The sequence below is a fragment of the Euprymna scolopes genome, chromosome 19, assembly GCF_053919585.1.
Source record: "Euprymna scolopes isolate OS-2025 chromosome 19, ASM5391958v1, whole genome shotgun sequence".
Taxonomy (NCBI): domain Eukaryota; kingdom Metazoa; phylum Mollusca; class Cephalopoda; order Sepiida; family Sepiolidae; genus Euprymna; species Euprymna scolopes.
In genome coordinates this window covers 119,024,834-119,037,052 of record NC_136500.1, presented here as the reverse complement: position 1 = coordinate 119,037,052, position 12,219 = coordinate 119,024,834, and the positions used below count along the sequence as shown (strand labels likewise).

The 12,219-nt window shown below is 31.2% G+C and overlaps 1 long non-coding RNA gene across 1 annotated transcript; it reads left to right on the top strand.

Annotated features, from left to right (window-relative positions):
* Positions 1-1,540: 1,540 nt before the first annotated feature.
* On the top strand, positions 1,541-11,939 carry LOC145239912 (uncharacterized). Its single transcript, XR_013862402.1, has 2 exons — positions 1,541-1,790; positions 8,633-11,939. It is a non-coding gene; the product is annotated as an uncharacterized LOC145239912 (long non-coding RNA).
* The last annotated feature ends 280 nt before the right edge of the window (positions 11,940-12,219 follow it).

The following is a 12,219-nucleotide window of genomic DNA, read 5'->3' as shown; positions in this document are numbered from 1 at the left end:
AATTTAAAAAAAAAAAGACATAGTGTTCTTTTAGAATTTTACCTGTAAAGTTTGAAGTTTAAAACCTTTTTTTTAAACCACGTTATTTGTTTTTTCTTTTTTTTTTTTTAATGGAACCTTGGTCCTTGCTCCTTTAATTGAAAAAAAAATTAGGGCTTGAATTACATTTTTCGAGGAGTTATAAGCTTTGAAAGACAGGGGGTCGAATAATTCACGCCTCCCATTTTGTAAATGCCTAATAATAATTAATTTAGACCCCCATAAGTACATAATTATTTACTCACAAATTGAAGAGAAAAGGTCAATACATAATATATTCAAATTTAAAACAAAAAGAACATATTGTTCTTGTAGAATTTTACTTGTAAAGTCCGCAGTTTAAAACCTTTTTAAAAAAAAACACGTTTTTTTTTTTTTTTTTTTTTTATGAAATCTTGGTCCTTGCTCCTTTAATTGACAAAAAAATTAGGGCTTGAATTGCATTTTTCCAGGAGTTATAAGCTTGGAAAGATGGGGTGGAATTATTCGCTATTTTCACGAAATTTCTGACACTGCATACTTTTAACATGTCTCATTTAACAAATACGCTCACCTAGTGTTTAGTTACCTAATTACGAATCGAGACCTAAAAATTGACAAAGAAATTTCAAAATCACTAACTTTTAACTCGTGATTATGTCAGCTATTTACGAACAGAAGCTATCTTTGCAGCAATAAGTAACTCGAAGTCCATTCAAAATTGAACCTATCAAACAGATATATATATATATATTGATAACGAAAGTTCCAAATTGGACCTATCAAACAGATATATATTGATAACAAAAGTTCAAAATCACTAACTTTTAACTCGCGATTAAGTCACGTAATTACGAATCGAGGGATAAAAACAGGTCCTTCGAAAATAAAAGCATTTTAACAAATGTTTATCGTGAAAATGAAAAATGATAAACAAATATACAAACATTTCTAAGTTTGACGAATTACTTATGTAAATTAATACCAAACTCGGACATATCTACACTATCAAGAGAACAACTTCTACACAATGAAGTCTCGATAAACTTCAGAGAGAATCAATAGAGAAATTGAAATAATAAATGTGTATTATTTATTTATTTTTTTTTGGGGGGGGAGGGCAATTTTATTATCCAGACAAGCAAACAAATCATTAAGGACGCAAGAAAAAATAGGTTTAGATGCATTATTACAACAAAAGTTTTAAGATAAATGGTTATTGTATCATACGTATCACATTCGACAACTTATGTCGAACAAAATTACTGACCGTTTGAATTAGAAACACTCAGCATAGGGTTGGCTTGTACTTGATATCACCAATTCAGATATGGAAAACACTTTCGAGCCGAAAATGATCAATAAAAAAAATGAAAATTATCATCATATATTGTATTTTTAAAATGTCGTAACAAATGTGTTTATATGAATGCAAAAACAATTCGACACATTTAACTAATGAACAGACATTTTTTACACGAGGAACGAAAGATTGCTTACACCGTGTTACGATGACCTAAATTCATAGTTCCTTCGCAGTTAATTTTCTCTTTAAATAGTTTCACGTTTAAATCATGTTTTTCATCTTTTAATTTTGATTCTTTTATATTTTCATATATTTAATTTCTTATTAAATTGGGCACACAAAACAAAAGTTGTATCAATTTACTAAAGAAATCCTAACAAAACAATTTTTCTGCTTTGAACACAAAAGAAAAAGAAAGAATTGATCCCCTCTTTTTTCCCTCCCCCCGTATTGAATTTCTTGAAAGGTAAGAGGTTTTTTTTCTTTTCTAAAATAAAATCTATTCAATATGTTTTAAAATCATCATAAAAATTAAAATGAGTTTATTTTTAATGTTATCCGAAAAAAATATTGATTCCGCCATGCTTTATAACAGATGTGAATAAAAAAGAATATAATTCTCCGATTAAGTACTCTCATAAAAATATATTATTCAATCTGAAAGTTAGATTTTATTAAAAAATTGCTTAATTGAGTAAAACTAGAGTTTTAGACAAGTGAGTATAAAAACTGCTTTTTCGATATTTAATTGGTTTAATATTTTAAGAAAAAATCTTTTTTTAGTCTACACTTATGTATTATGTCATTAACTTTTAAAATCATTTTATACATTAAAATATTTTTTTTTGCAATCAAATTGATTCCTCCGATTTATATATATATATATATATATATAAGGTGATCCCCAAGAAAACAAAAGCTAAATGGAGGCCATCTAGAACATATGCTGTAGAACGGAGAAAAAAGGCCAAAGACCCTAGTGTTTTGATGTGATGTTTTGAATATAATAAACTAGTTATGACCAAAGTTTCATTTCATTTGGACAAAGCACTAAGAAACGGGACCTAATTAGATTTGGGGCCCGTTTTTGTGGGGTCACCATGTACATACATACATACATACATATATATATATATATATATATATATATATATATATATATACATATAGTACTCATGCACTTAATGATCCGTGTTGAAATAATAACGTTATTATTTAAAAAGCCATTCTTAACATTGGGAGGAGGGATGTTTTGTACCTATTCTGTAATTTAACCTTACAATTGAATAAAAAAAAAACATATCATAAAACTGTAATTGAACTTTGAAATATGATTTTAAAAATAGCGCGGATCAGTAAGTGCATTTGCCCCACATGTATGTATGTATATATATACATATATATATATATATATATATATATATATATATATATATATATTTATCCTTTTTTAAATCGGAGAATCATATTCTTATATATATATATATATATATATATATATATATATATATATATACACACACACTTTTTGTAATCGGAGAATCATATTCTTTTTATTTTAAAAATATATTATTCAATCTGATATTTAGATTTCTTTAAAAACTAATAACCATAAACACAATAATTTAATTTCGATGTTGGTCAGAAAGTTGTCAATTGTTGGACAACTGAGCACAAAAACTGATTTTCCGGTTTTTATTTTTTTAATTCGGTTTGAATTTTTGGTGCTAATGCAGAGAATGATCCGCGCTATTTTTTTAATCGATTTCTACGCTTAATTAAAGTTTTATGATATGTTTTTTTTTATTCAGTTGTAAGATTAAAGTACAGAATAGGTACAAAACACCCTCCCCTCCCCATCTTAAGAATGGCTTTTTAAATAACGTTTTTATTTCAGCAGGGATGACTGTCTGTACCTATTTTGTTGCTAGAAACTCCGGTTTGACTTTTTATGTATTATCTTATATGAATACTCATTTATCGGTCTTCACTAATTAGCAGAAACTTTATGTTGGAAAAAATATTTGTAAATCTTTACAATCCAACCATAAAAACAATTACAAATCTACCCTTTTTGTCATCACACATCAAAAGCTTTAAAGACATGCAAAGAAGTAATTTTGATAAAACAAATGATAAATATTTAAGATTTTAGTGTAGAGTATCACTTTTCTATATAAATTTAATGTATAATGAGTACCCATTTATGGCCCGTAAGGGGTCAACGAGCTATGAAATCATTCACAGTTTCCAATTGTTATAGTGGGACTAAGGGTTAGAGAGAAAGATTGGTTTTGCTTTTTTACATTTGGGGCAGTGAGATTAAAGCCCAAGTGCTGTTAACTATTCTCTACTCTCGCCTAACAGTTTATTAAACCAAATATATCATAAAAATATCTGTGAACATAACAAAACTTTGCAAACAGTGTCATCCTGACTCTTACTGGATTGGTTTCTACCAGTATTTTGTTTCATTTTTGATTCTTGAACAAGTATTGGGATTCCTCTGATGACTATCATGTAAGAAATCCATTTTAAACATAACAATATAATAAATAAATTAATTTCTGCTGCTGAACATATTCTTTATGCGACTTTATCTCAGTTTTTAATCATAGCACAATAATTATGTAAAGAATTCATTGTATAACATCAAATATATAAATATATATAAATATATATATATATATGTATATATATATATATATATATAGAGAGAGAGAGAGAGAGAGAGGTGGTGGTGTTCTTACAGGAGTTGAATTAGTTGTCTACCAAATATAAATGGTATTTGCTTTGGGTGCGGCCTGCATGACTTTGAAATTGGTTGTAAGCAGAATTAAATCATACCCGCCACCCTTTTTAGTTTCTATTTTCCTTTCGTTAAAATTACAGATGCATATTCCATTTAGACACCTGTAATTGTAATCAGTTTTCGGCTAGAAATTTGGCTGTTAAGAGGTCAAAGTTGAGAACTCTACCAAACTCCTCCACCAATTGTTGGTCCAAACACTTGAAATTTTAGATATAGGTTCCTTAGACATGGATCTAACTTAATAACTTGATTTGAGTCCAAAACAATAAATGTTAAAGCGTCATAAAAGTAAAATAATTTGACGTTTGTGGGTCCTACCAAATTTCTCAGACAATTTCTGGTCTAAACATTTGAAATTTTACATAAAAGGTATTCAGAGATAGGGCAAGCATTTTAATTGGGTTGGGTCGAAAATTTGAGCTTCAAATATAAACATCTATGTATGTATGTTTGCATGCCTGCCTAAAACTTTCGATAGAGGCGACGGATTTTCAAAAGATCAGTATCGTTTTGAAGCTCGACCCTTCCGATGACAAATACAGAAGAATTGCCTAAAAACATTAATTTCTTCACCCTTAACTGGGAACTTTTCTTCAGGGAGAGGTCGCTTTTTTTGCCAATATTTCCGAAAGTCATCCCCTCTTTTCGATTGTCCAGCCTTAATTTAAACCTATGTCACTTCCGGTTTTGTGGTGGTTTCAACGGCAAAGACGTCACGTTTTTTCATGTTCTTTTCCTCCTTTGTGGTACGGGTTCGAGCCTGCCTTCCTACTACCACGTTTTTTTTTTGGCTCAACACACACCTCCAAACACCAGGGCAACTCCGGGCACCCATGCCAATATATATATATATATATATATATATATATATATATATATATATATATATATATATATATATATATATATAGTCTAAAAAATCTTTGAATAAAAAATGCAAAAATAAAAAAAAAAATGCTGTTTAAATTCCCGGATGGAAAAAAATATATTAATTTTAACCTATCGCAGACTTAGCACCTACATAATCCGACTTTTTATATATATACATAGAGAGAGAGAGAGAGAGAGAGAGAGAGAGAGAGAGAGAGAGAGAGGGGTATCTTGAGAATTTCTAAATTCAAAAACTGCCATGAAATAATCTGTTCAGCAATTCTCTCAGAACAATAAAGTGTGCAATGCCTTCATGATTAAAAGAATTCATTCGTTGAAAAACTAAAGATTTATTCATCCAGTATTATAAACAATTGGAAATGGATTGACAGAGAGTAATGAAAGCAGATGAAGATTCCTCCTCAGTGCTAATCACTGGGTGTGAATAAATATGCAGTCTGTGTTCAGTGGCTTTCAAAGCAGATCTATTTGGACATTGCATCTCCTTTGTATGTAAGCGGGAGGCAATATAAGAAGCTTTAAACAAATACTCGCTTGCTTGGCAGCTTATTGCAGCTGCCTGGTTAGGTAATTTACAGTCAAATCAGATTGAAAAGAAAGCACTCGATTTCGATTCAGGACATGGTTGTACTCTCCTCGACAGTGCATTTTTTATTTAAAACTAAAAAAGCATAACATTAATATTTCAGCATTTAGTGAAACAAGTCTTGCTGGTTATTCACAATTTGAAGAATTAAAAAAGGATTGTTTTACTGTTTTAGTAAAAATGAAAAAGAGTCACATCAGGTTTTCTTGCTGTCTTGAAATCACGTTAATCAGAAGGAGGGTTTGCTAAAAAACTATCATGACTTCCTGGACCCATACCTGGTAGAATGATGATATTCTCTTTTGATTGTGATATTCACCAGCCGCTACGCTCCAACATAAGCAATCAATAAAAGCATAGTGTGGAACATTCGTTGTTACTCATCTAATCCTAGCTCTCCCTCTCATTTAATATATATATATATATATATATATATATATATATATATATATATATATATATATATATATATATATAGAGAGAGAGAGAGAGAGAGAGAGAGGGGAGATTAGAACAATAGTCTAAAGAGCTGAGTGTATTTTAATGTAACAGTGAAATTACTAGTTTAATTAAAATACAGGAAAGAGAAAGTGCTCCTTGTAATTTAGATATATAATAAGCTCGATAGTTAAATGTCCTAGAGCTAATTCAATATTAAGTAATGTGATTTATAATTTATGGTGTCTTTTAAATTCAATAAAAACCCTTCAAAATTTGCTGATGTGGAGACCTTGCTTACCAAAAAACTATATATAATTATTCTACATAACTTGATGTATACCACAATAAAAAGCATTGTTTTTCCGAAACGATTGTACAGATAATTGATTTTGTTGTTGTTCCTTCTTATGAAATGGATTTTTAATTTAATAAAAATTTGATTTTTAAATTTTAAATTATAAATCACATTACTTTATATATACATATATATATATATATATATATATATATATATATATATATATATATCATCAGCGGCGCCCACTCATGTCTGAGTATCGGTCCATCATTTGGTCCCTGTCTTCTAGGATGTCTATACTTTACATGGTTTGCAAGCCCCAAATGGTCATAGAAGAGTTGCAGGCTGTATTTGCAAGGGAGTGTAGGTGGGGAATCGGGCAATACTTCTTACTTTCTCCTTCTTTGTGTGCCATACTTCACCATTTTGTCTGGTCCCCATCTGCCTATTCCCATGGGAAAGTGTCGATGTTAATATGACTATGAAAAAGATAAGTACTATGCTACCTTTGAAGGATTGTACGTTATGTTCAAAAGAGGGACAATAATAGTCTTATGTTTCATTCACTGATGAAAATGTATAACAAGGAAGAGAACTTATGTCTCACTGACACATTCATCCAACATTATTGATGAGATTTCTAATGGAATTGCATTTAGAAAGCTGGGGAATCGACAGTTGGACAAGTGTACAATTAGACTTAAAACTAAAATCTAAAATCTATGTTAATTACATTATTATACAGATCAGAAAGATAGACACTATATTTATGGAAAAGTAACAAATTAATGTATTCAACAAGAATTGTTTGTGAACATCTTTTTGCCATAATATTGTCCAAATGTGTTGAGAGTTTTCAGGAAATGCATTTATTGGGAATGAATGAACATAGAATTCTCTAAATCTTGATATCTCATGACATTGATTGTAAAGAAAGCAGTGGCGGGAGGCCTGCGTTGAGATACAAAATAAACAGAGAAATAAACAACTCGGATATGTGAAGATATGTCAATAAACAGTTGAGATACTTTGACCATATGCCAACAAACAGGAGCATACTTTAAAAAGATATTTATAAACATGTAGGATACGTTCAAGATATATCAATAAACAGCTAGGATTTTATGAAGATATGTCAATAAGCAAGGGAAATACTTGGAAGATATGTCAAAAAATAGCTGGGATATTTTGAAAATATGTCAATAAACAGGGGGTATACTTTGAAGTTACATAAACAGATGGGATACTTTGAAGATATATCATTAAACAGGTGGGATACTTTGAAGATATATCAATAAACAGCAGAGATACTTTGAAGATATGTCAATAAACAGCTGAGAAACTGCCGATATGTCAATAAACAATTGGGATACTTTGAAAATATATCAATAAACAGGTGGGATACTTCGAAGATATGTCAATAAACAGCTGGGATACTTTGAAGATGTCAATAAACAGGGGGATATTTTGAAGATATGCCAATATACAACTTAAATTTTTATAAGATATGCCGATAAACAGTGGGCTACTTTGTGGAAATATCCATGCAACGAATTATCGTTTCAAGTGCCAACTCATGGTAAAAATCAAATACTGACTACAATTGGTGACAACTGCACAAAAAAGAAAGAGAAAATCGAAAGACGTCAGCAACTACTCATCAAAAACTCATTACCTGCAAGGTTGAGTTACAATGCAAATCATTGGCGCAATTTTAATGTCACCAATGACTCCTGAACCAATGTGAAGAATTTTCTTATAAAAACTTTATTTGGTCTCTGGACTATATCCTAAGCAACACTAATATTGCCCGGTTCTTATTTTTCCACTCTTAAGTTTGTGAATTTAGTATTGTTCAAAACAATGTCTGAATGACGATATTAAAAATATCAAATTTTATATTTTTATTTAAAAATATTCCTGCTTGAACGCCTTTCTTGGAATAAATTAATGAATATATATATATATATATATATATATATATATATATATATTAGTATATAATTTTTTATATCTTTCTTTTTTTATTGGCATGTGTGTATATAGTTCGTTTTTCTCTAAATAATATCTTTAGAAACCCCTTTATCGACTGGTTATTTATCAAGTAAGAAAATATCTCGTAATTTTTCTAATGTTTCTTATATGATTTTGACTTTTAGATAAAATTGATCAAGACGTTTTACGTCTAATTCAATACTGTTGTCAAGAATAAGCAAACTGAATAGTAATATGTTAAAGACGATACAAAACATATTGAATTTCATTTATTTGTCTTTACAGATGTTCCTGATTGAACGCATTTATTGAATTTTAACGGACCATTATTTTTATCAAACATTAATCTACAGGCAACATTTGCCTTATAACAGCCACATAAATATTTTACGATATCTGTAGGAAGATCTATTTTACTGGATAATTTTGTTTAATATTTGTACAATAGTCAAGACACACATCATATTTATATTAGTGAAATATTTAATATTTTTCCTTTTCAACAAGTACATTATATAAATCCTATATTATGAAGTTTCTCTAAGAAAAACGAACATAAAATTCCATGTGATTAAGAACGATATTCATATGCTTATTTCTCTAAGCATTAAGTAAAGTTTACTTCAACATCTTTAGAGAGAAAAACATGCAGGGGCAAAGTCGACAAAAGTCACATTCTTGTGAACTTTGTGCATATTCCTGTTCTGAAAAATCAAGTTTGGTGAAGCATATGAGAACTCACACTAGGGAAAAGCCACATTCTTGTATAATATGCGGATATTCTTGTTCCCAAAAATCACATTTAACTGCACATATGAGAACTCACACTAAGGAAAAGCCATATTCTTGTGAACTATGTAAATATGCTTGTTCTGAAAAATCAAGTTTGGTGAAACATATGAGAATTCACACTGGGGAAAAGCCACATTCCTGTGAAGTGTGTGGATATTGTTGTTCTGAAAAATCAAAGTTAGTGACACATATAAGAATTCACACTAAGGAAAAGCCATATAGTTGTGAACTATGTAAGTATTCGTTTTCTACAAAATCAAATTTAGTGAAACACATGAGAACACACACGGGGGAAAAGCCACATTCTTGTGGAGTTTGTGATTATTCTTTTGCAAGAAAATCAAACTTAGTGAGACATATGAGAACTCATACTGGGGAAAAGGCACATTTTTGTGAACTGTGTAAATATTCTTGCACTGAAAAATCATATTTAGTGAAACATATGAGAACTCACACTGGAGAGAAACCACATGTTTGTGAACTATGTAAATATTCTTGTTCTGAAAAATCAAGTTTAGTGAGACATATGAAAACTCACACTGGGGAAAAGCCACATTCTTGTGAAGTGTGTGGATTTTCTTTTCCTGTTAAGTCATTGTTAGCGATACATGTTAGAACTCACACTGGCGAAAAGCCACATACTTGTGAAGTGTGTGAATATTCTTTTTCTAAAAAATCAAATTTAGTGAGGCATATGAAAACTCACACTGGAGAAAAGCCACATGTTTGTATGGTGTGTGGATATTCGTGCACTGAAAACTCAAAGTTAGTGAGACATATGAGGACTCACACTAGAGACTATGGGGAGAGAACTTGAATGCCTACTAGACACTGTCCTCGAGTGTCTAAGGTCTCTCTGTACAGAGGTTTGTCAGAACAACCTGGCATGAGGATACTTTTTCCATAGAAGTAAACCCTGACCAAATATTCAAAATCACATTTTGTATTCGCTGCCCAAATAAGATCACACTATGGCTTACCCACATTAGCTTTTCCGAGAAATGGTGCACCTTCTCCAAGTGATGTTACCTCAAGTAATACCACGAAGCTGGATACTCCACCAGACTAGATAAATTATTGTCCTGAAATCCAGTAAGACCAAGAGACCAACATGAAAGATATACTACAACGTATGAAACTGGTTAATTGGGGAGAGGAAAATTATGTTCTCAATTTCTTTACTAACTCAGTGCTTGAGAGATAAAGAACTTAAATGGAACATTCGAATATCTATGAATCTCATAAAAAAGTTTAAGTGTTAGCCCCAGGTTGTGGTCCCCTTGACTTCTGAGAACTTCAATTAAAGTAAAATAAAACAAAAAAGGGAATAGGGAAAACTATATTCTTCTATAATTCCCTAAAATTTCTGTGTATATATAAATATGAGAACTCACAATGTTCTGAAAAAAATAAGTTTAGTAAAACATAAAAATTACATTGCAGAACTATACAACCGGAGAATAGCCCATATCTTTAAACAGTTATCAAACACCATAAAATAAGAGACAGTAGAAATACATCATGACAAAACCAGCCAAACATTTGTTACAATTTAAGAAAGTGTGGCCTAAGTAATAAGAACAAGTGCAGGTTCTGCCACACAGAAGTAGAGAGTGTGAACCACGTGATATCTAACTGTAAGGGTCTGCTGGAGGATAACTATTAGACGACCAAACACAATGGAGTATGTAAATATCTCCACTGGACAATCTGCAAAAAACTGAATATTGAATGCAGCAGCAAATTCTAGGAACATACACCAGAAAGAACCGTCGGAAATATAAAAAACAAACACCATGAAAATACCTGATGAGAACCCAAAACCCAAATCTTAAAACAGTACTGAAACACTACGAAACAAGAGACAACAGAAATATATAATCATGGCACTGGCCAAACATTTTTGACAAGACTGTTTTACAAATGAGACAGAATCAGAAAATAAGTCTGGTCGAAAAATAGCTCAAAAGAGTTGCCAGAAATACACAAGAACTCCCATTTCAAGACACTGAAAGTAGGGACTAACAAACAGCACATCCAGTATTTTATGGATGAATTCACTCAAGATCATATACGCTCCATAGACTAACTGAAAAGAGGATCGTTCCACTATGACCGGGAGAGAATTATAATAGCTGCCCAAGATCAAGGCTTGATGACCAATTTAAAAAAATTAGTGGTCTAAGTAATATCTAACTGTAAGCGTGTGCTGGCGGATAACTATTATATGATCTGACACAATGGAGCATGTAAATATCTCTACTGGACTATCTGCAAAAAGTTGAATATCGAATTTTGGAGCCATCTTCCTCTTTCGGGGTCGGACCAGCGACAGAGCTAGACGCATGATGCGTAGCTCTCACCTAACAAAAGAAATTGCGAGAATTTTCTGTGGATGATGCTTGCTTTATGTGATAACAATACGAAAGAGGAATTGGGACCGAAGTGAGAAACGAACAAAAACAGGACAATATACCAAACACGCGTATCGGCAAACAGTAAGCTACCTTTTGCTATTTTATCTCTTACTCTCCCTCTCTCTCTCTCTCTCTCTCTTTCACCCTCGTCTGTCCGCGCTGAACATTGAACATTGAACATTGAATGGACATTTCCTTTGCTTTATAAAATACGGATGATGTTTTCTACTCGACTCCATTAATTACTTAAGAGAACAGAATTCTCTTCCCAAAATGCCCTTCGTTTTTTTTTGCTGTTATTTTATATGTTTTTATTTTATTTTATTTTCTCAACCCCCTATTCTTTAGCTAATGCTAATCCTCAAATAAAATTTATAAACTTTCATGTTACGTTTATCTTGTTATTTCATGTGTCCTGCTGTCCGGTATATATTGTACTGGAGTCCTGAGACAAGATATTCCATCCCCTCCCATTCACCTCTTTTCGTAATTTTTTTTTGTCTTATTTTTTTATATGGATTAAATAGATGCTGGGCTAAATAGACTGAAAGGGAAAAGTTAACGAAATACAAAATTGGAATCTTAAAAAGATCTTTATCATTCCGGTAACTGTTGGAAATAAGTCATTCACATTCAAAAGCACCAGTAAAATTTTTTATTGTG